The following is a 19,976-nucleotide window of genomic DNA, read 5'->3' as shown; positions in this document are numbered from 1 at the left end:
CAGCGAGGCGGAGCAGTGTTTCAGCTCCCGGGATATTATTTTTTCAGAGGGATGGATGGAAGCAGGCAAAGCCAGAGGGGCACTGAATATCTGGGGGGCCGTCTCAAAGGGGCCTGGGAAAGGGAGCTGCAGGCGGCTACTCACTTGCCTCTGCGCAGAAAGGTACAGGCCTGCCAGGTGAGGGTGAGGAGATGGCAAGGCAGTGGGGGAAGCCAGGGAGATTTGCAAGCAGATGCTTTTGGGGTGTTTAACATGCCCCATGTCACAACATGCTGCAGACAAGAGATCTGGGCACTGCATATGCATCTACTGTACACACGCAATGCTGCAAGATACGGGAGATTTTGCTAGATGCAAGGTCGCCAGGTGTTGTTTAGCAATCCTAGCAAGCCCTCCCTGCTCCCAGGACCACAGCATGGGGAGGACCAATTCCTCCATGCGTGGCATGACACAGCACTGCCCTTCCTGGAAATGCCGTGATACCAGCCAAGTCCTGACCATCCCAAAAAGCCCACTGCTCCTACAGGAACATTACTTTGCATGGATCGAAGTCACTTCTGAACAGGAAGGTCAGAGAGAAGAGAAAACTGGAGCCTTCCCCTGGTCACAGCTCCCAAACTACCCTATGTTTTGCACTTAAAAACCAGTGCCATTTTGCCTGCTTTTAAAACAGGCCACATCTCCCCATGCATTCAACGAAATCCTATCTGATCAGCGATGCATTCGGGGCACAGGGAGAGGGGTGGAAGCGACAGTCATCCAGACCATATGCACATCCACACATGAGCAAGGGAGGAGCAAATCAAAAGCCATTCAAGAGGAGAGGAACCAGGAGGAACTCAAGGCTACATTTTGAAAGATGCTGCTGGTCATCGCTCACGGGGACCGAGCCGACTGGCAACACGGGACAGTGCCCCAGATAACGCTGCGTCACACAGACTAGCAGGCACCAAGCAGCCCTCAGTGCTCAGGACACCTGATTTTGGTTTTTTCAGGGCAGCCCGAACATGGGACAGCGAGCAGGCATGGAGCAACATTGCCATCAAGCGGCTGTCCTGTGGAAATCCTGTGTGCCGAGCTGGTTTGGAAGGGGCAGGAATTAGGGACACAAAAAAGGGACCCCTGGGGACATCACGAGCACAGGCATCCGCCTCTCACCATCCCCTTCATCAACATACCAGAGCTCTGATTTCGTTTCTTAAATCAGCCCCCCACCCACCGATCACACTCACCAGGCTCAAAATATACATGGAGAACAATCTTAAAATAATCCATCTGGAGAGCATGCGTGTGCATGCGTACACACGCGTGCAACCCACACAGACTTCAGAGCATCATGCTGTCAGCTCGTACTTTGAGGTGAGTTCATGAATATTAATAAGTGCCAGATCTAATTTTACCTTTTTAAATCCATTAGTGAACATAATTAACTTTGGGCATTAAAATGCTAATGTTTGCTCACAGGAATGGGGGTGAGGGGAAGGGAGCGCCAATAAGTGTTTAAAACAAGACTGCTCAGCGGGTAAAACATTTAACATTCATAGGATACTCCAAATGAAGGAGCAAGAGGGTTACTTTGAAAGCTGGTAACCAGTCTAACCTGTGGAGGCTCTTCCATCGAGATGGACTTTGAGCAAAGCACCTGACCTTCATGTTGTGGCCCGGAGAAGGCCCCGAGGACCCTAATGAAAGGGGATCACAAGCCTGCGGCTGTTCGGGGGGGGCAATAAAATGGACAGTTCTGCAAACCTGATGCAGAGACACAGCACCTAGCCAGGGAGGATGCCTTGGAAGGACACTGGTTTTGGCGTAGGACGGATCGTCTTGGATTTGCAGAACGCAGATCCCCTCGTTGGCATGGACCACGCAACAAGCCTGGACTTCTTGGCTGTCTGTGTGCAGTCCTGCACCCCCGCCCAGAGGCAGATGCTGATTATCCGTCTCCACATAATCCAATCTCCTCCTCCACTTGCTGAGAGCTGTCCACAACCATGAGATTGCTGCTCCATCCTAGATGTCATGAGAGTAACCTCCTATTCCTCGCTCCCCTGTTGTCTCCATGCAGGGAGCTGCATCCGCAGCAGTCTCTCCTGCCAGCTACATGGGCTGCCCACGTCAGGTCCTGGCAGCATGCACAGGTTTGGGCTTCAAGGGCACAACAGACAGGGACAAAAAGCACCTGCCAGCACCATCTGAAAGCATTTAAGGATTGTAGAATCAAAAACATGTGGTGGAGGCGATATCTTTTATTATATATTTGCAAAAAATAGGTATTAGATATTTGCAACAAAAAATGTTCTTTATTCGCAAGCGTTCGGGCACAGGCACCCTTCCTCAGGCACGTGGGACTGAAGGACTGTGCACACCCGTCACATCCCACCTGGATCTAGTCCTCAAATCTCTGCTCGTTTCCTTCTTGCCTCTCCCAAAGTTTAGTTTCTCCTCCAAGGCCCCTCATTCTTTACCTGCCTGCTCCTCTTCCCGCTCTGCTCTACATATCCCTCATCTCCATGTCTGTCCCTATGCAAGGCCTGTCAGTAGCTGCAGGCAATGCACCACAGCTTTAGGAAAGCAAGTCATTGCCAAAGAGGCTCAGTCCCAGCACCCCCGTGTTGGTCTCCCTGCAGCCAGTACCAAAATGTAGGGACTGAGTTCCCATGTCTAGACTGCTTCTGCAGCCCCACTCCCCAGAACAAGCCTGGATCCCATCGACTCCCAGCCTGCTTACAATGAAGTGGGGACAAACCCTAAAAACACCACACATTCGCTTTCTGGTCTGCTTTGGAGTCAGGATTCCCAGCGGCACTTGCAGAAAAAGGCCCTGCTGCACCGATCATCCCAGGGACGCTAGAGGGCAAGATTTCTTCTCTTCGAACCCTTGCAAGAAAACGGCCTCGAGATGGCAGCACACACCAACAAGAGCAACCCCCAACTCCAAGTTCAAGTTGTGCGGGGGGGGGGGGGGTTTACAGCAGTCACAAATTTAAGGTCATTCCCTTCTACCGCGGTGCAGGAAGTAAAGTCCATTAAGAGGAGGTTGCAACGCTCCCGTTCTCTCCCCTTAGATTGAGGCAGTCGCTGTCGGATAGGTTTAATATCAAAGCATTTAATCAGATCCTAAAGACGCCAAGCTAGTCCAACTAGGAGCAAAAGAGTGGACAAAACAGGGGGCAGCTTCAAATGCCCCAGCTCTAAGTTATTAAAGAGCCGTTTGCAAAAGGCAACCCTGGGGTTATGAGATACCATCATACAGGGTCCCCGCTAATCTAGTCCTAATCCTATCTAGCAAGGCTGCTTCCTTCAAAAGGTTCATTAAGAGGTCTCTGGTCCCTTCATGTGAGAAATTATGCCAAGGTTTAACTGGGTTATGAACCATCAGGTTGAGCATCAAGACAGGCGCTTTTAAATCCAACCTGCTCCTCCCAAATACACAGCTTTGCTCAGCCTCAAAGCAACGTCCCTGCTGCCCACAGCATTTGCCACAAATTGGTCCGTCCTCTCTACAGGCTTGCACAGGTACAAGGAGCTCCAGGTGTTCAATGGCAGGTGCTCACCGAAGCCTGTGCACACAACAGGGCTGGGGGGGGGTCTCCATCTCTCTCCCAGCTTGGCCTGAAAATCCTTCGCCTTGCCGATATTTAAGATTTGCCAGAGGACTTAAAGCCAACCGTTCAAGCCAAGAAGTGCCCAGAGCCACCCAGCACAGCTAATCTAAGCTCTGACGCTGCAGTATCTCCTTACACACCCTCCACCCATGCTGTTTTCTGCTTTAACAAAGCCAAGTCAACTGTGGAAGAGACAGGCACCCCGTCCCCAAACCCACCACTTTGGCATTGAGGGTTTGGGGTAACTCCCTTTCTCAAAAAGAGAAAGGCATGTTTCAATGGTGTTCGACTTGCAGGAGCTGTCACTCGGGACAGAGCAAGAGAGTCCGTATTGCTGATGGGTGTTTTGTCCCTGCCACTAAGTACGCACAGTCAAAAAGCCAGGGCTGAATCAATTCAGTCTTCTCAGGTTAATCTAAACTGCGTAGATTGAACCGATAAGCAAATGAACAGACATGCACTTTTGATTCTGGAAATGCAGCCACATGCCTGCAGTGGCCCAGGCCAGAAACCGGTGGGCGCTAGAGCACACCTCTTGGCTTGGCTGGAGCAGACAGCTTGGGCCAAGCCTAGCCTGCCCACTCTGAGGGGGAGGTGCAAAGCATCCTGGGATGCAGGGGGACCGTGAGTTAACTTGAATCCGGTGGGGGACCGGGGACAGAAGTTCAATAAACAATTTTAACCTAAAATCGGTTAAGTCTGACACTACATCCACCCTGTTTATCTTAAACTGGTTTCAGCCAGTCTGAAAGAGTTCAACGCTGAACTTCTGTTGTGTTGCAGCGTTGAACCAGTTTCCAATCATTTATACCAGTTTATGTGCAACTTCTGTCCTTAGCCCAGGTGTTAGGTCCAGGTAGTTAGTTAGCTTTGCACAGAGAAGTACAGAGTCCCAAGAGAGCAAGGCAAGGGCGCTATGCTTCAAGACGACTGTGTTCTCCAGGCGAATACACGCCTCCAGCTCTGAAAGTACGGATGTGAACTCCTCCCCAATGCACCCGCTCCCAGAAGAGAGCTGCCAGCCACTGCTCGCTGCGGCTTTCACTGCATCCTGCTGCAATCCTTGCAGAGCGGCCGGGGAGACGCTAGGGGTCACTGGCGACTGCAGAGCCATGAGATGCATGCGCAGTATCCGCATCAGCAGCAAGGCATGTGGGGAGGGAAGTCGGCACGCTGGATACCCAGGCTGCCCCTGGGAAGACAGGAGTCCCGCTGGGCCACAAATAAAAGACAGGATATCCGAAAGCCAGGGGAAGGCAAGATATTCTCCATTACCCTTCTCAGGGCAGATGGATGCAAAGCAAGAGCTCCTGAACAGGGGATTAGTGTCAAGGAGTCCTGGACCCATGCATGGAGCCTGCACTTTTCTCACCACAAGAGAAGCCAATGCCCATAGAGCACTTTGGGTCTCTAGTGCCCCCTCCTATCAGACCCAGCAGCAAAGGCCGGGCATCGGGATGGGTCATGGGGACTGCGGGGATGGGAAGCCTTTATTCACATGCTACCAGTTCTGGGGGAGAAGCAAAAGGACTCCAGTGCCACAGGGGTTAGCCTGGCACCCTTCCTCTGCACATCAGGTGGGAGAGCTTGCCCCCACCACTATGAAGACAGTCCCAGGAAATCACATCGCCCATGCCGCAGAGAGAGAGAGGCCAGGGGGAAGAAAGGGGTCATCACAGCTGCTGGAGTAGCCAAGCCGATATCAGCTCCAGCACACCGACATCCCAGGGAACATGGTAGCTCTCAGAGCCGCAAGGTCTCCAGCTCAAGTTTTTCAGAGGTTTTCTGTACTCCACAGCTGATGGAGCCATCCCCTCTGGATGAAATGCAGCCCACCTGAGCTCTGTGGGATGCCAGGATTGATGCCCGATAGCACCAGCTGCTTCCTGGCACCCAGACTGCTGCACCATGGTACACAGATGGTGAGAGCAAGGTGTGGTCCCTGGCACCCATGCAGGCGCAGAAGGCAAGGGGCAACAAGTAGCCCCTGGAGAAGCAGGAGATAAGAATTTCTGCTTGCTAAGGGGAAGGATGAAAATGCTGTTGGAAAAGCTCTGGCTGGAACCCACCATCTTTTGCATAAGTTACCACCAGTTTCTGCAGATGCTCCAGTCTCCGCTTTGCAGTTGCAATACTTTACAGTAAAATAATCTATAAAACGATCCCTTCTACTGTACTCAGACCTCACCTGAGATGGGGACCTGCTGGGCTATGCATTACACACAAGGAACAAAACCATCTGAGCAGACAAAGGAAGTCCCAATTCACAGGACACAGATACAGATGGCATAAGCAGTCAGCAGATCAGGAACCAAAGATGAAACCTGCCCAAATCCCCGAATGCCCAAAAGTCTGCCCTTGCCACTAGCACTGTGAAGGTTGCAGACTGGACTCGTTGGGGGCAGAGGACCCCCCGCCCCCTCCAACACCACGTCGTATCAGCTGAAGGAAAGGGGGCTTGGACCAGATACAAGGGAAAACCAAAAGAATCACGTTGCAGAAGTGTCTGAAGTCAAGCGCTCGGTATTTTCACACGTTCCTCAGAGGGCAACCCCACGAGCCGGGCAACAAGCTGAGCCATTGCATAGAAAAGCAGCACGAGGATACTGACTGGGTGTGGGGGAGGAACTGAATAGGATCGGACTGTTTTAAAGCCCAAGAGCCAGAGGGCTGCAGGGAGAGAATGGGTCTGCCGGCCACCTGGGCTGCTCCAGACAGGGAGCCAGAGGGGCTGAAGCCTTAACAATGAGGACTCTGTCCTCTCCAAGAGCAGCCGCAGCCGCACAGCGAGCATCCCAGGAGGGGGGAAGGAGTCCAGGAAGTCAGCAAAACAAGCCTTGCTTATCAATGCGAGCGAGCGCTTGGCGGTGCACGGGGCTGCTCCCGGGAAATCCTGCTTTCACACTGGCGTTGGCCTGCAGGGGTTTTCCTGGTTGCAAGCCCAGCAGGAAGGAGGTTGCAGTCGGCAAGGTCTCTGCTGCCTCTCTAACCCCGTCAGCAGGATCCAGCTGTTTGTAACCCTACAGCAAACCTCCACGCTCCCGGGAGGATGCAGCATATAGCGAGCCTAGAGAAGGGCCCCATCCGCGACTCCGTCCCAAGCCCACCTGCAGGGCCAGGAAGATGTGCTCACGGCCTTTCCTCGCCCCTTGGGGCTGAACTCCATATCCTGGGACCATGGCCGGGCAGCTCTCACGTGGGGCAGGCAGGCCAGGGCCAAAACAATACAGCTTTTCTGTTGTGAAGGGCTGTTTGCTTAGCACTGGACCTGAGGGTTACACAAACCCGAGGAGCTTCCGACGGCCACCGCCTGCACCCTCCCCATCTGTGGGGGAGGAGGAAAGGGTGGAAATCCAGACTTCGCAATTGTTTTCACAACCTACGGTAAAATATATCCAGCGCCCAGACCTCTGCTGGGCACGGGGAACCCGCTCCTGAAGTCTCACACAAGGGAATAAAGAGATTCCCTGTTGCAGAGCACCAACCTCTCTTTGCAAGCAGGGTGCATCTCGTGGCCACCCTCAGCTCTCGCGGGAGGCTCTGGGAATGCTCTCAGGCCCAGCGGAGAGCAGGAGATAACCCAGCACCAAGCAGAGTAAGCACTCACCAATATGCAGTAGTGCTGGGGAGGGAGAGGCAATCACCTGGTGTCATCCTGGATGGTGGGACCGTGCTAGAGCCCAGAGGCAGAAAAGCTGCAGGGCAGGTGAAATCCATGATCCTGCCCATCCCAACCAAGCACAGGCATCTTGCATGGTTGGAGTAGACAGCAAGACACCTGCGGGCATGGGCTTCATGCACACTGATTGTGACCTGGCTCCACTGAACCTCCCTGCCTCTCGTGCCAACCACGACCCCTGTCCTTGGAGACCCAAGCTGTGCTCAGCTACATCCTCTCCATTGCAGAGGCTCGGGGCACCTGATTGCAAACCACACACAAATCAGAGGACTGTATCAGCAGGCATCAGCTCAGAAAGCACAGTGTCCCCGTGGGGTGGAGAGAGCATGGGTCTGCAAGACGAACAAGGGATTCAAACTGCATTGCAAGACCATTACAGCGCCAGGGCATGCAAAATTCCTGGTCCCAAATCTCTGGGAAAGCAACCCCTAAAAACCTAAAGCCTTCTCCCCAAAACGCTGCGACAGCCACACTTCAGTTGACCAAGGAGCACCCATGAAGACCGCCCTCCTCCTCCCCTCCGCATGCTCTCCTGGCTCAAGGCTCCAGGATCACAGCTCTTTGATGCGGAGCAAGGCAAGCAACCAGGCTCTCGCAAGGTGCCAGAGGAGCTCGGAGCAGAAGGGCAGAGTTTCCCCATTACAGTCAGGATGCAGCGTGCTGACAGCAAACCACTTGCTGAACCACACTCCCTGACACGGGGGTCCCAATTCCCAACCTAGAAGAAAACCACCCAGAGACACAAAGGACGCAAGGACCACTCCGCTACGACCGGCCGCAAAGGGGAAAGCAAATGTTGGCCTCCAACCAGCTGCTTCTGTAGCACTCCCAGTTGCATGGAAAGGCTTAACCATCACTGCCTTCTCCAGAAGCAGCTGGGAAGGGATAAAGCCAACTCTATTCTGTATCCCCACATCAGTCCGGGTCAGACATGCCACGCAGCAACAGCTTTGAACACGGAGCCTAGGTGGTTAATAGGCCCTGAAAGATCATTTCTTCTGAGCAAATCAAGGGGGTCCCCAAGAAGCTGAGCCAGTCGCTCTCCCAGGTTCAAAAAGCAGCAATAAAAGCAAAGCGAGGACAATTACATTTGCCTGCAGGCAAGAGACAGCGCGAAAGGCTGGCTGCAGGCCAAAGCAAATGCCACACCGCTGAGGATGGAGCAGAGCTAGTGCTTCAGGGCTGCGGCGCACAGGTAGCAGAGGGACCCAGACGGCAGAGCTGGAGAACCAGGGATATTCTCCTGACCCCAAACCAGCACGGGATGGAGACGTGTCTCCGGCATGGCACGGGATCGGCCGCCTCGCGCTTCCATTGCTGGTTCAGCCGGGGACCACGTGCATCCCTTCAGTGTCCTCCCCTCTCCCTGCCCAGGCGGCCTCCATCGGTGGGACAGCAATGCTGGCTGCTCTCCAGGGAAGCCTCCTCATGGCAAGAGCAGTGGGAGGATGGAGCCAGTTGCCTGGGGAAGTGGAACGATCCCCTTCGTTGGGCTTCGATTCATTTAAGACTGCAAACTACCTGGTGCCTGCACCGTGCAGAGACACTGGCAGGAGTCTTATCGAAGCCAGAGCCAGTGCAAATCCCCAAGCATCCCGTGGCTTCTGTTCCCATTCCCAGCACGGATCAGATGCACCCACTGCCAGCGCTGGGTGCATTGCAAAGAGCATCAAACACGCCACATCCCCCCAGAGCCAGAAGTCACCTACCCAGCCCTGCAAAGCCTCCGTCCAGGATGCCCAGCAAAACAGAAGCACTGCTCAACCTCAACCCAACACAGGGGCTAGGGACAGAAATAGCAATACATTGGTCTAAATGACCGGAAACCAGTTCAAATCTGCAACACAACAGAAGCTCAGTGCGCATAAACCATTTTCAAAATGGGTGAAACCAGTTTAATATGAACTGGGATGGATGTAATATCAGAAGTCAGAGCTGGGTTCTCTGAGGACCGGGGGGGTCTTTGTGAAGCTTCCCAGCCCTCAGCTCTCCTGCTTTTCTTCTGCATTAAGGGAGGACAGCATGCCTCCCTTGCCCAAGTCCTATAAGGCTTGATAGGTCAAAGCAGGAGCAACGTCAAATTCAGGAGCCTGAAAAACATCCGTTCCCAATCACAGGTTGGGCCCTCCCGACTAGCGGGGCAAGGGGGAGGGAGGTCTCGGAGAGCAGTGATACTGCAGGACGCTGGTCCCAACTGCTCTGCAGCCAAGCCCCCTGGATCACCTGGGTGGGAAAACTTGGCCCCTGGCCCTAGCATCATCAGGCCTTGCAAGGTAAAGGCAGTCCAGTGCTCAGACATGCCCAAAAATACAAAAAGCCAGAGTCCTGCTCCGGCGGCACCCCCGCCCCCCTCACCTTCCCCAAACAAAGAAGCTTTTCTCCTTCGAGGAGGGTCACAACACATTTTCATCAGATGGGAGCTTGTTTCCATTCAGCTTGGGCCCCGTCTTATCCCAGCCACCGCGAACCCTCAGTACCCTCGAGACAAGCTCCGCATTGTTTGCAACAGGCCTAAATAAATGGCAGCTCCCCCTCCCAGCCACCACCACCACTTGCTTTGACACGCTTTATAGTATAGAAAACAGCAGGGATCTCTTTTTTTTCCACCCCTAGAAAAAAAAATAAAAGCGGGGGGGGGGGGAACCTGTTCGTATTCTGCTCTATTTGAACCTCTTTGTCCATTATTGAGCAGCAGCTTCAGGAAGGGAGTTCTTGTTAAGGATGGTATTTCAGGCTCACAGGAAGCAAAATTAGGGCCTGAGTTGAAGTGGCGGGGGGACAGCAGTATTCGTGTTCACACAGGGAATGAAAACCTACTGCCAGTGACAGCAGGAAGGGTGACAAGGAGTGTCTGTTCACCCCGACAGAGAGATGATAAATCTATGATCCTGAGTCTCGTTGGCACCACTTAATCTATCTGATCCTACAGCGCCAGCACTGGGGAAGCTGATTTTGCACAGAAGGTGCTCTGCTCAGTGGGAGCTTGGAGATATTACCAAGCTTGGTGTAAAAGAAAAAAAAAATATTACATGTCAAGTGAGAAAGTTTGCTCTTATCTGCATTTTGGAGGGGAGACAAATAGCAATGCATCACCAAGGCTTTGATGGGGAAATGAAAAAGGTAAATCGCCAGTGCTTCTGCAGTCCTTTGGTAGAACAGGATAGACAGACAGACATAGATTAGATAGATAGCAGAGTACTGGCTAGACGGATCCATCCAGCCATCCAGGACTCTGGCTCTTTGTTTTCTGTCCATCTAGGTTTTTGTTCCAGTAAAAGGCAGGTGCCTGGCTGCCAGAGACCCTGACCACTATATCCTTTATCATTGAACAGGTTTCACCCCAGCACGGCATGCAAAGCCTTATTTCCACAGACGTCCCAGACGCCTGCTCAACGTGGTCTCCAACAGCCCTGCTCTTAGCTGCGACGCGAAGGAGGAACCAATGCACTGGCTAGGCTGCAAGCAATGTAACGGCATGCCCCTCACCAGACCATGCGACACGACCTGCCTCGTTAAGGCCACCAGCTCCTCGGCAGCGGTCGCATCAACACTATTCCCCTTTGGTTTTCAAAGGGCACTCCGCACTTCAGGGTCTGATTCAGCATCGCGAGGGACGTTGCTGGGCCCTTTTTGAACATCTAGCCCTTCAAGCAGGCACCCCTGACCTGGTACCTTTGTTGAGCTGGTGGGGCGAGGGCAGAACAGGCTACAGAGAAGGCACCTGCCCCATCTCCCCCTTCCAAAGCAGAGCTACACACGGCCAAGAGGCCACCAGCATCAGCAACGACTGGGTGCAGCCCCTGCACAAAGACACGCACCATCCCCCAAGCCATTTGACTGATAACCCATCCACCGGCTTCACATGATGCACATAAAATAATATAGCACGTGTGCATACTCCCACGTGCACAATTTTATTACAGATATATTAGTGCACACACTCCCCTGGTTCGCCCGATGGCCGCTCTCCGGCACAAAGTCCGTATTTGTTTCCCTGCAGGGGTGGAAATAAAGAGGGTTTTGTATTTTCTTCCTCTCCTCTTTGCAGGCTGGAGTGAGTTTATTTGACACTCCAGCGCTCTTTGTGAGCCGAGTGCCCGAGGATAAATGCTACCCTTAAGAGTTACTTGGCGTTAGACAGAGGGACCCTCTTCAGAGGAGAATGGGGGGCTTGTTGAGATGAGGTGGGAGGGAGGGTGGGGGGGTCCGGCGAGGAGAGCCCATGCAGCCTTCATAGAAGGGTCTCTGTCCTCGATGCACAATAGAGCGAATTCTTAAAGACACCAGGCACTGAAAGGAAGGAAGGAACATTTTCCTCCCTTTAAAAAGAGTTTTAAGGAACAATTGAAGAAGCTATAAAAAGGGGGTCCTTATTTCCCATACGTTTCTGCTAACACTGAGAAAATGCTCCATCCTCTTCTCCTCCTCCCCGCCCCCCTCTGTCACCACCAACCCCTGCTCAAATCTGTGTGCCGGGAACTTTTTTTTTTTTTTTTAAATACATCCAGAAATATATCATTGATATTATAAAACATTAAGCCCCTCCGAGCTCTTCAGAGCAGAGCTGGAGAAGGACAGAAATAGGAAGGGAAGATGGAAGAGGCCCAGATTCAATGCTCATGGAGAAATAATCCCATCTCCAGCTGAGACCCAGTCAAATATTGCCCTAACATTACAGATGGCTCCTATAAAAAGCCCAGTGCGCTGAGAGGAATAAACAGACCTTGAGTCTTTTTCCATAAGAGGGAGAGGGGGAAAAACCCACAGGCACTTTCCACAAAGAGGTACCACGCAGCAAAGCCTTTCCCTCTCCCAGCTCTGGCACAGCTGCTCTGTGTCCTTTCCACCTGCTGCTGGTGACGGCAAGGTGTGGAAAAGGGGCTGTTCCTAGGACAAGGCAGGTGGGAGTTGGGTCTAACCACGCAGGAGCACTAAATGCACCCACGGACACAGCAGATTTGCGTGTAGCACCAAGCTCCCGTAATGAGGAAGGGGCTCCAGCTCCCACCAACCCCCTTTCACAAGTCATTGTGCAACGTATAAAAGTCACCATCGATGCCTGCTAATGCACTTTTGGCATTCATGCGCCGTTCCAGTTCCCGCTCCCCAGCTGCACAGACCAGGCCTGCATTGAGCCCGGGACTGCAGGCTGCATACACGTTTTGAGGCAGAAGCAAGGCGGACTGGAACGAAACCACAGGGCTTCTTTACACACGTGCCTTCGACCAGCATTTCACAGCCGGGGCCCAAATCAAGACGCTACAAATGCAAAGGATTTCTAGAAACTCAAAGCCATCCTACGTCCCAGGCATAGAAAACCCCTTTTATGGAGTCCCTCCGCCCCCACCATAGCCACACTGCTCACAGCCCCGTTGCAAAAGCCAGTGCACGGTCCTACCCAGTGTCTCACCACATCTCTCTTGCATCCGGGGACCATGCTGGCACCTGGGTCTGAACAGTGTGGGCTCCTTTCCACTTTTCTATCTCACTCCGCTTTCGTTTTTGGTGGTAACCGTTGATCCTCCTGAATCATGGTGTAAGCACGAGGAACACCCAGACCTCTGATGCATATGCCTGGGCAGTAGTTTTTTTGGAGGAATGGGGGCTAGTTTCATTTTTAAAGCCCTTCACATTTAAGAATGAACAAGGCACTTCCCCAGAGCGGCGTTCGCAGGGGACCGCAACCATGGGGTCCTGAAGGACGCTTTCTCCTCCCTGCCGATTTTGCTTGCCGTGCTGCTGTGTTCGTGGCACTGCACGTAATGGAAACCACACGCTGGAGAGCTACTCCACTCCTCCACCCCCCAAACCAAAGCGAAAGTGGCTCATCACACTGACACGCAATCGCGGAGAAGAGAGGTCTGCAGGATTGCAGCCAGCGAGGACGTTTTATTGCTCCCTTTCCCTCGCATTTGCTGGCAGGACGGCAGGACTCCACGTGCAGGAGAAAACAACCAGGCGAACCCAACAGTTGGGCAAGAAGGGAGGTCACCAAGGGCCTACTCAAAACACAGCTGGATGAGCACCAGTCACGCTGCTCTTGCTCTTGTTCTCCGGGAGGCGGCTCCCCAGATATTTGCAGCTGGGATGGGTCCTCGTGGGAGTACATCAGTCTTACCTCTCCCCAGCCAGTGCGAGCAGAGGAGAAGAGCAAGGGGCTGAGATACGAAGAAGCAGCGAGTTCAAGACCAGGGAGATCTGGGAGGATCTTCCGCAAGGTTTTATTAAGTGTTTAATCAAAGGTGGGCATTTGGCTGTAGGGTCACTGACCCATCCTCAGTCAACCAGTTCATTAAAAACCCGATACTGGAAAAGACACAATCCACTGGGCATGCATTAGGCCTAGCAACCCGTGAAGGACATGAGACAGAGGGTCCCAGGGCTCTCTCGTGGGCTTATATAGACTTCAGGAGCCCAGGTTTGCCAGACATTCAGCAGGGATCTAGCAGGCATCTCACAGCCTCACTATGTCCCAGCTCATTTCAGTCAGGATCATACTCCTCATTCCTTGAAGGTTGCTGGAACAATTCTGCCCATTACAAAGACGGTCCAACTGAGGCAATGGAAGTGCCTGATTTGGTCTGCCACAATACTGTGTGCTGACAGCTTCCCTTGAGGTCAATGGCAGGGGCAACCAGCTTGGGACATCTAAAAAAGCTCCAGGTTCTGAGTAACTTGCCAAAAGTCCTATAATTTGCCAAAAGTCCTCTGCTAGAGCCAGCAAGACCACAGACCTTCCCTGATCTTCAGCAAAGCAGTCCGTTGTCAAGAGACAGGCCACCAGCCACAGCTGGAGTACAAGTACTTTGCATTTCTGTATGGAAGAGATTCCTGGTTCTAGTATTTCTGTCAACGCTTTGGTGGATGACACTGCCAGGGGCCACCAAGGCTTTTCCAAATGTTTCATCACGACCAGCATGGCCTGATCCAGAACAAAGTCTCTTTATAAATGGGGAAGATTTTGACCGTGCCCTGAGAGACCAGAGAGGAACGAAGAAGAGAGATAATTAAACCCAGCATGGTTCACTGATGCAATGAAGAGACTAAAATGAAGAAAGAACGGGTGACATTTTTGTCCGCAAGGCGCCCGATTTCCTAGAGGTTGCAAAACCGGAGAAAGTTTCCCGTTCCTCTGCTTCTGAGAACAGGGATGTTCAGGAACAACTTGTCCCGCTTCGCAGGTCAAAACCATAATCTTCATAATCCCCATGTCCTTGACTTCGGAGCCTAATGTTTAACCCACAGGGCTGGAAGCCAAGTGCTCTAGGTTTTGCTTCTGGCTCCAGCAATAACTCGCTGCATCGCTCTCAGGAAGTCAAGCCTGTCCCCCATGTTTCTTGTGCTCCCGGCACAGAAAATAGACTTTGCAATGACTCCTTTCTCTGGAGGAGCGTGAAACTTAATTTGGCCATTATATTGCATACTGGCATTTAAGCAAGATAATTGGCAATGATCATGCCCAGCACCTTCAGCTTTCTTGATTTTTGGTGTCGACAGTTGATTCACCAATGGAAACTATGGATCATTTCATTGGCGCCAGAGGTCCCACCAAGAACACGTCACCGGAAGTCTGCAGTGTTCAGTAAGGGGCATTGTCCACCAATTGTATTCCCTTTTTGAACACACTCTTATCACCAAGCACCAGAGCTTGTACACATGGGTACAGTGCAAACAAAGGATAACGTTAAGCATCAAATAGACTCATTGCATTACAATAATAATAATTAAAAAAAAACCAAAAAACAAAACCAACGACAACACTGCAAGCAAAACTCTCAACACCTCCAGGCAAAATATGAGCCTAGTGAGAGCCTGTGCATGGGAAATATCCTTCACCTGACCCCAGAAAAGTCACGCAGGACTGAGGAACCACCACAAAAATTGAGATTGAGCTGTTTCTAAATGGTAGGGACCAACAGCAAGTGCTCGAGCTGACCAGAGCTGCCAGGGGGCGGCATCTATCCACGCTGCAGTCTCCAGGTAGGATATCCAAAGTGATGTTCCCACCATCCAGGAAGAGCTACGAGCAATCCACAGCAGCAGCAGCAGATGATCTGGGCTTCACTTAAAGCCCTTGTCTGAAATTCAGCACAAAGGACAGAACAATCTGGTCCCAGCACCTCCCTGCAGAGTCAGCAGGACCAACATTGCAGGAAACAACTGGGCTTAGCCCAGATCTAGATGGCATCTCCCCTAAATGGTGCATCTCCAGATCTTTAATCGGGCCATTTGTTTTCTCTCTTAGTGGCCTAGCAGATGGCTGCAATGCAGACGCCATGCACTCAGAACAAAGCTCGGCGTCCTTCCCCTTCCGAGCCACGTGAAAAAAAGCAGAAGAGTAGCAAAGACGGAAGACTTTTGAGGCTTGATCGGACAATTGCTTTGCTCCCAATCTCAAGATGATGAGATTCCTTTTGGCCGAAAATCTCCAAAGCCATGCAGGGATTGTGCACATTTATTTAAAAGCTTAGGTTTTAGCCTGGAAAAACAGCTGCGGCTTGGCACGAGGAGTAGGCCGACTACGGAGAAAGTGTCGCCTTCTGCACTTTTCATCAACTCAACATTTGGGGGAAGATGCACGTGCATTAAAAAGCTGAACTGGAAGTCAGCACCGATTTTCTCAGCAGGCATCCACTCCACTTGGTTTCAACTCCAGGATGCTCTGGATGGAGCCAGGGGACAAGGTCAAGAGGGAGACTTCATGGGGCTGGAGCCAGGCTGATAGAGCAGGAAATGGAGCCATACCCAACACCAAATCAGTCTCCTGGGACTAATAAAGCAACTTGCTGTAAACCCTAATCCTGTGTTAAGAGCTTTCATCAAAAAGGAATGGTATTTATTAAGGAGTTATGGGAGGTCATAAAACCAAGTGTTTTCATGCAGGGTTTATACTAACATGGGGGCCTTTATGCAAGTGCTTGGCCCTTCATCTTTTAAATACATCTTTCTGAAATAAGCCATTCTGAACAAGGCTCCCCTTTGTCAGGCAGTTATAACTTTCTGGCTGGCCTTGGTAACTGGCTAAACAGTGCACTTCTCTCTCTTTCTCCCTCTTTTCTTTTCTGTTCAAAGTTCAAACAAACAAAAGGGAAAGCAAGCTGCATTATGTTTCTGGCACTGTCCCTTGCATTGTCTGGTGGAGAATGGGGGGAGGCAGGGAGCGGCAGCGAGTCCAGAGTCAAGGAGGCCAAAATTCAAGAGCATTCAGATCCTTCTAAAAAAATCCCACAACCAATCTCTCCTCCCTTCCAAAAAGTCTCCCTGCAGACCCACCTCAACACATGCACGCAAGTCGCGAGAAGATGTGGCTATAGATGAAAAACAGCGAGGATGAAAATTCAGTCCCCGTTGGGGAAACTGAGCTGAGCCTAGTTTGGTTCGTTTTGCAGGTGCCGCCACTCCTGGCTGCAGCCAAGACAGGAGGCAGGGATGGGCTCAGGGGATGGGGTCGTGTCGCTGCCGCGGCCCCCAGACCTTCCAAGCCGGTCACCAGCCAGAGCCACAGCTGCACAGTTTGCTCCTGGAGATGCACCTCTGGAGGATGTACCGAATTGAAGGCTTGCGCATGACACCAGCTGCCACGGCCCTTAAAATGGGCATCAATGCCCTCCTCCAGCTCCCAGGCGGACTATGGAAAACTCACCACCGCTTTCCACCTCAGATAAACCAGAGGGCCTTCTCTTGAGCAAACAGCATTCAATACATAGTAGGAATGGGGCCCTTGTGCAAGGTGTGGTGTCAAGGCTCCTGGTGGCCTTACGGTCTTCCCCATCCTTCATTAGCGACAATGATGGTCAGGGCAGGATGTGATTAGAGGATCCATGCCTGGCCTGGAGCCTTGGCCTAACCGCCCCTCAGCTTTCAATGCAGAGAGGGCAGAAATCAGCAGGTGCATCTAGTCTTTGCATGTCCCGAACCCCTGTGCAAGCAGCAGCTCTGAAGGCTGTGAGGAGGCTGCTGCATGAAACCACCAAACGATGACAGCAGCCTCCCTCGGGCACCCCATCCCTCCAGAGCTCCCCTCCCGATCCAGAAACAGTAGCCTGCGGGCTGCACCGCTCAGCAGGGGTTATGGATGCAATGCTGAGACAGCTACATGACTTCCAGGTTGGGAGCGCTGGAGCATGGAGTCTCTCCATAAGTCCTGGCATAAGCTGTGCTCTGCTGGGGATGCTGTGGCTTGCACTGTTTCCCAACGTGAAGCCACATAGACCCAACTATCTTTGTTATGGGGAGAGCACGATAATGGCCCGTCACCAGGAAGAAACCCAGGAGAACTGCACCCTGAGTATTAGCGGATGGGAGAGATCAGGAAGGAAGTCGTTGGGAGCCACACACACCAACCGAAAGACGCGTCCTCATTTCTGGAAGCACATTCCTAACCCGCCACCTTTGCCCTTCCATCCCCCCCCAGCCAAGAACACCTTGCAACCCACCCATTGCCCACCAGTTACTTCACCCACCACCAGACAGCACGCAGTGAGTTCGAGTCATGCCAGCCAGCCCCATGGGTGCAAGAGGTGGGCTGAATGTTAGGGTGCACTTATTGCAAAGGGCTGAGAACAGGAGCCCATTTGCAGCGACCCGTTGCTATTCACAGAGCGATAAAGGAACAAAACCATGCAATGTGCTTAAGTCCTAGTCCTACAGCACTTTCCTTCCCCAAACACATCTCAGCCCTGCTCTGCTCGCCCCCAGGCCCTGGTAAGCAAAGATAGCATGCTCTGGACAGGGGAGAAACACGATCCGTGCGGCACGTGCGGACGGTTCTGCCCCGGGAGGGGTGAAAGCACCGATACACCGAGCGCACAGAATGAGTCAGCCCCAAACCAAAGGAGCTCTGGCTCAGCCACTCAGCCAGAGTCTCTACCTTAAAAACACACCTCCACATGTCTGATCCCATCTCCTGCAAGAGGCCTTGAGCCTGCACACCCACCCCTCTGCTCCTCGCAGCTCTTCCCCCGCCGGCTGCAAACATCTGGCTCAAGCAGAGGCCTCAGTTAGCAAGTGAGAGGAATTGATTTGGATGGGGGTGCTTTCTCAAGCCACAAAGCTCTGCAGGAAGGCCCCATTTCCAAACAACAGAGAGCAACACTAACAATATCTGGACAATAAAAGTGAGGCTGGTTCATATCAAAGCAACCTCAAGCATCCCGAGTCCAAACAAGCAGCACTTAACCCTCCAGACAGAGCAGCGGCTCGTGCTTCAGAAAAGCTGGACGCGTCCTCAACACGCTACATCCCCGGGACCAGACAGCACTAATTTGCTTGCATGTTACTGGCCGCGGGTCCAGACCGGTGTGGTCGTTTTGTTGTAGGAGGCAAAAGGGAGCCATTCATATTTTTCCAAAAGTCACACAAAAGTGCTCTTGTGCATCAAAGATACTTGCATAATCAACTGCAATCCAGTGTTCCCCTGGATCTGCGCGGGGAAAGCCTCCCAGCTCGGTGTTGAACGCTAGCAAGACGGCTGCCGTCTGCGCTGCTCCTGGGGGAAATCAGAGGGGCAGGCAGAGAGACATCCACGGATGTCACGGCACATCCCCGCTTTCTTGCGTCCTGCAAAAATCCATCCACATGCGCGCCACTGGGCGAGAAAGCCAGGCTCCGCGGGTCGGATGTATTTCTCCACCTGCCACCGTTCTTGGCCGGGGGGAAAGAGAATCACCTGTTGGTGGCCTTTCACGGACTAGCCCTTGTAGGCTACAGCGATAGCCCTGTTGTGAGTAGGCTTTTTAAATCTATGCGACAGACTTGTCCTACTTGACCACATAGAAAAGCAGATTTTTCCTCCTACGGCCAGAAATCCAGCCCTTCCCATCTGAACAGCCGAGCTGCCAGCAGCATTGATATATCCGCTCCCCCTGCCCACCCCTTTCCTTAAAGCCTCCGAGATCGCCATCGGACTCAGTGTACTTTCAAGTGGGCTCAAACCATTTCCAACGAGGGCTACAAGGGGCCAAGCTGTGTGATCGAATTAAAAAGGGGGGCGAGGGGGAAAGGAAAGGAGCAAAACCATAAATAAAAGGCCCCGATACAAATACAGGGGGAGGATCAGTTTGCAAAGCTGCCAGGGTCAGGTCGCTTAACACACACGGGAGGCAAAAGCAGTTTACCAAAGCAAGCCCGTAGGCAGTTTTAATGGAAGGTATGGCGTTGGCCCCCAAAACCTTGTTGGGTATTTTACTCGCCCCAGCTGCAGGGTGCCTGAAAACGGATCCCGGTGGGAAGGGCAGCGCCCAGGAGGATGCACGGGCAAGGTGGCAACACCAGCCCGACAGGGCTGCCGGCACCTGAGCCTCCAGGGACCCGCTGTCACGGGTGTCCCAGGCGGCGACGGCCCGGGGCTCTGGGGGCTCAACGCCCAACGGCCGCGAGGGGGAAACCGCCGTGTGGAAAAACCCGCATCAGACGCGGGAGGTTTCGGGGCCACCCCGCGCCCGGGGCAGGGTCCTGCAGCAGCGCCGCCGCCTACCTGCCGCCTCCCGGGATGCTCCGGCTCCAGCTTCAGCTCCAGCCGCGCCGCGCCCGCCGCCGCCCCTTATAGCCGCCGTGTGGAAAAACCCGCATCAGACGCGGGAGGTTTCGGGGCCACCCCGCGCCCGGGGCAGGGTCCTACAGCAGCGCCGCCGCCTACCTGCCGCCTCCCGGGATGCTCCGGCTCCAGCTTCAGCTCCAGCCGCGCCGCGCCC

The 19,976-nt window shown here is 53.0% G+C and overlaps 1 long non-coding RNA gene across 1 annotated transcript in view; it reads right to left on the bottom strand.

Annotated features, from left to right (window-relative positions):
• Positions 1–1,724: 1,724 nt before the first annotated feature.
• Positions 1,725–19,976, bottom strand: part of LOC109314931 — an 18,745-nt gene continuing 493 nt past the window's right edge. The window contains exons 2-3 of the long non-coding RNA XR_002102387.1: positions 4,118–4,126; positions 1,725–1,848 (exon numbers count right to left, since the gene is read on the bottom strand). This is a non-coding gene — a long non-coding RNA (uncharacterized LOC109314931). The remainder of the gene's footprint in view (positions 1,849–4,117; positions 4,127–19,976) is intronic.

The sequence above is a fragment of the Crocodylus porosus genome, unplaced genomic scaffold (genome assembly GCF_001723895.1).
Source record: "Crocodylus porosus isolate Cpor-Errol unplaced genomic scaffold, CroPor_comp1, whole genome shotgun sequence".
Classification (NCBI taxonomy): domain Eukaryota; kingdom Metazoa; phylum Chordata; order Crocodylia; family Crocodylidae; genus Crocodylus; species Crocodylus porosus.
Note: the sequence above shows the minus strand (reverse complement) of the source record. Positions and strands in the feature narration are given on the sequence as shown.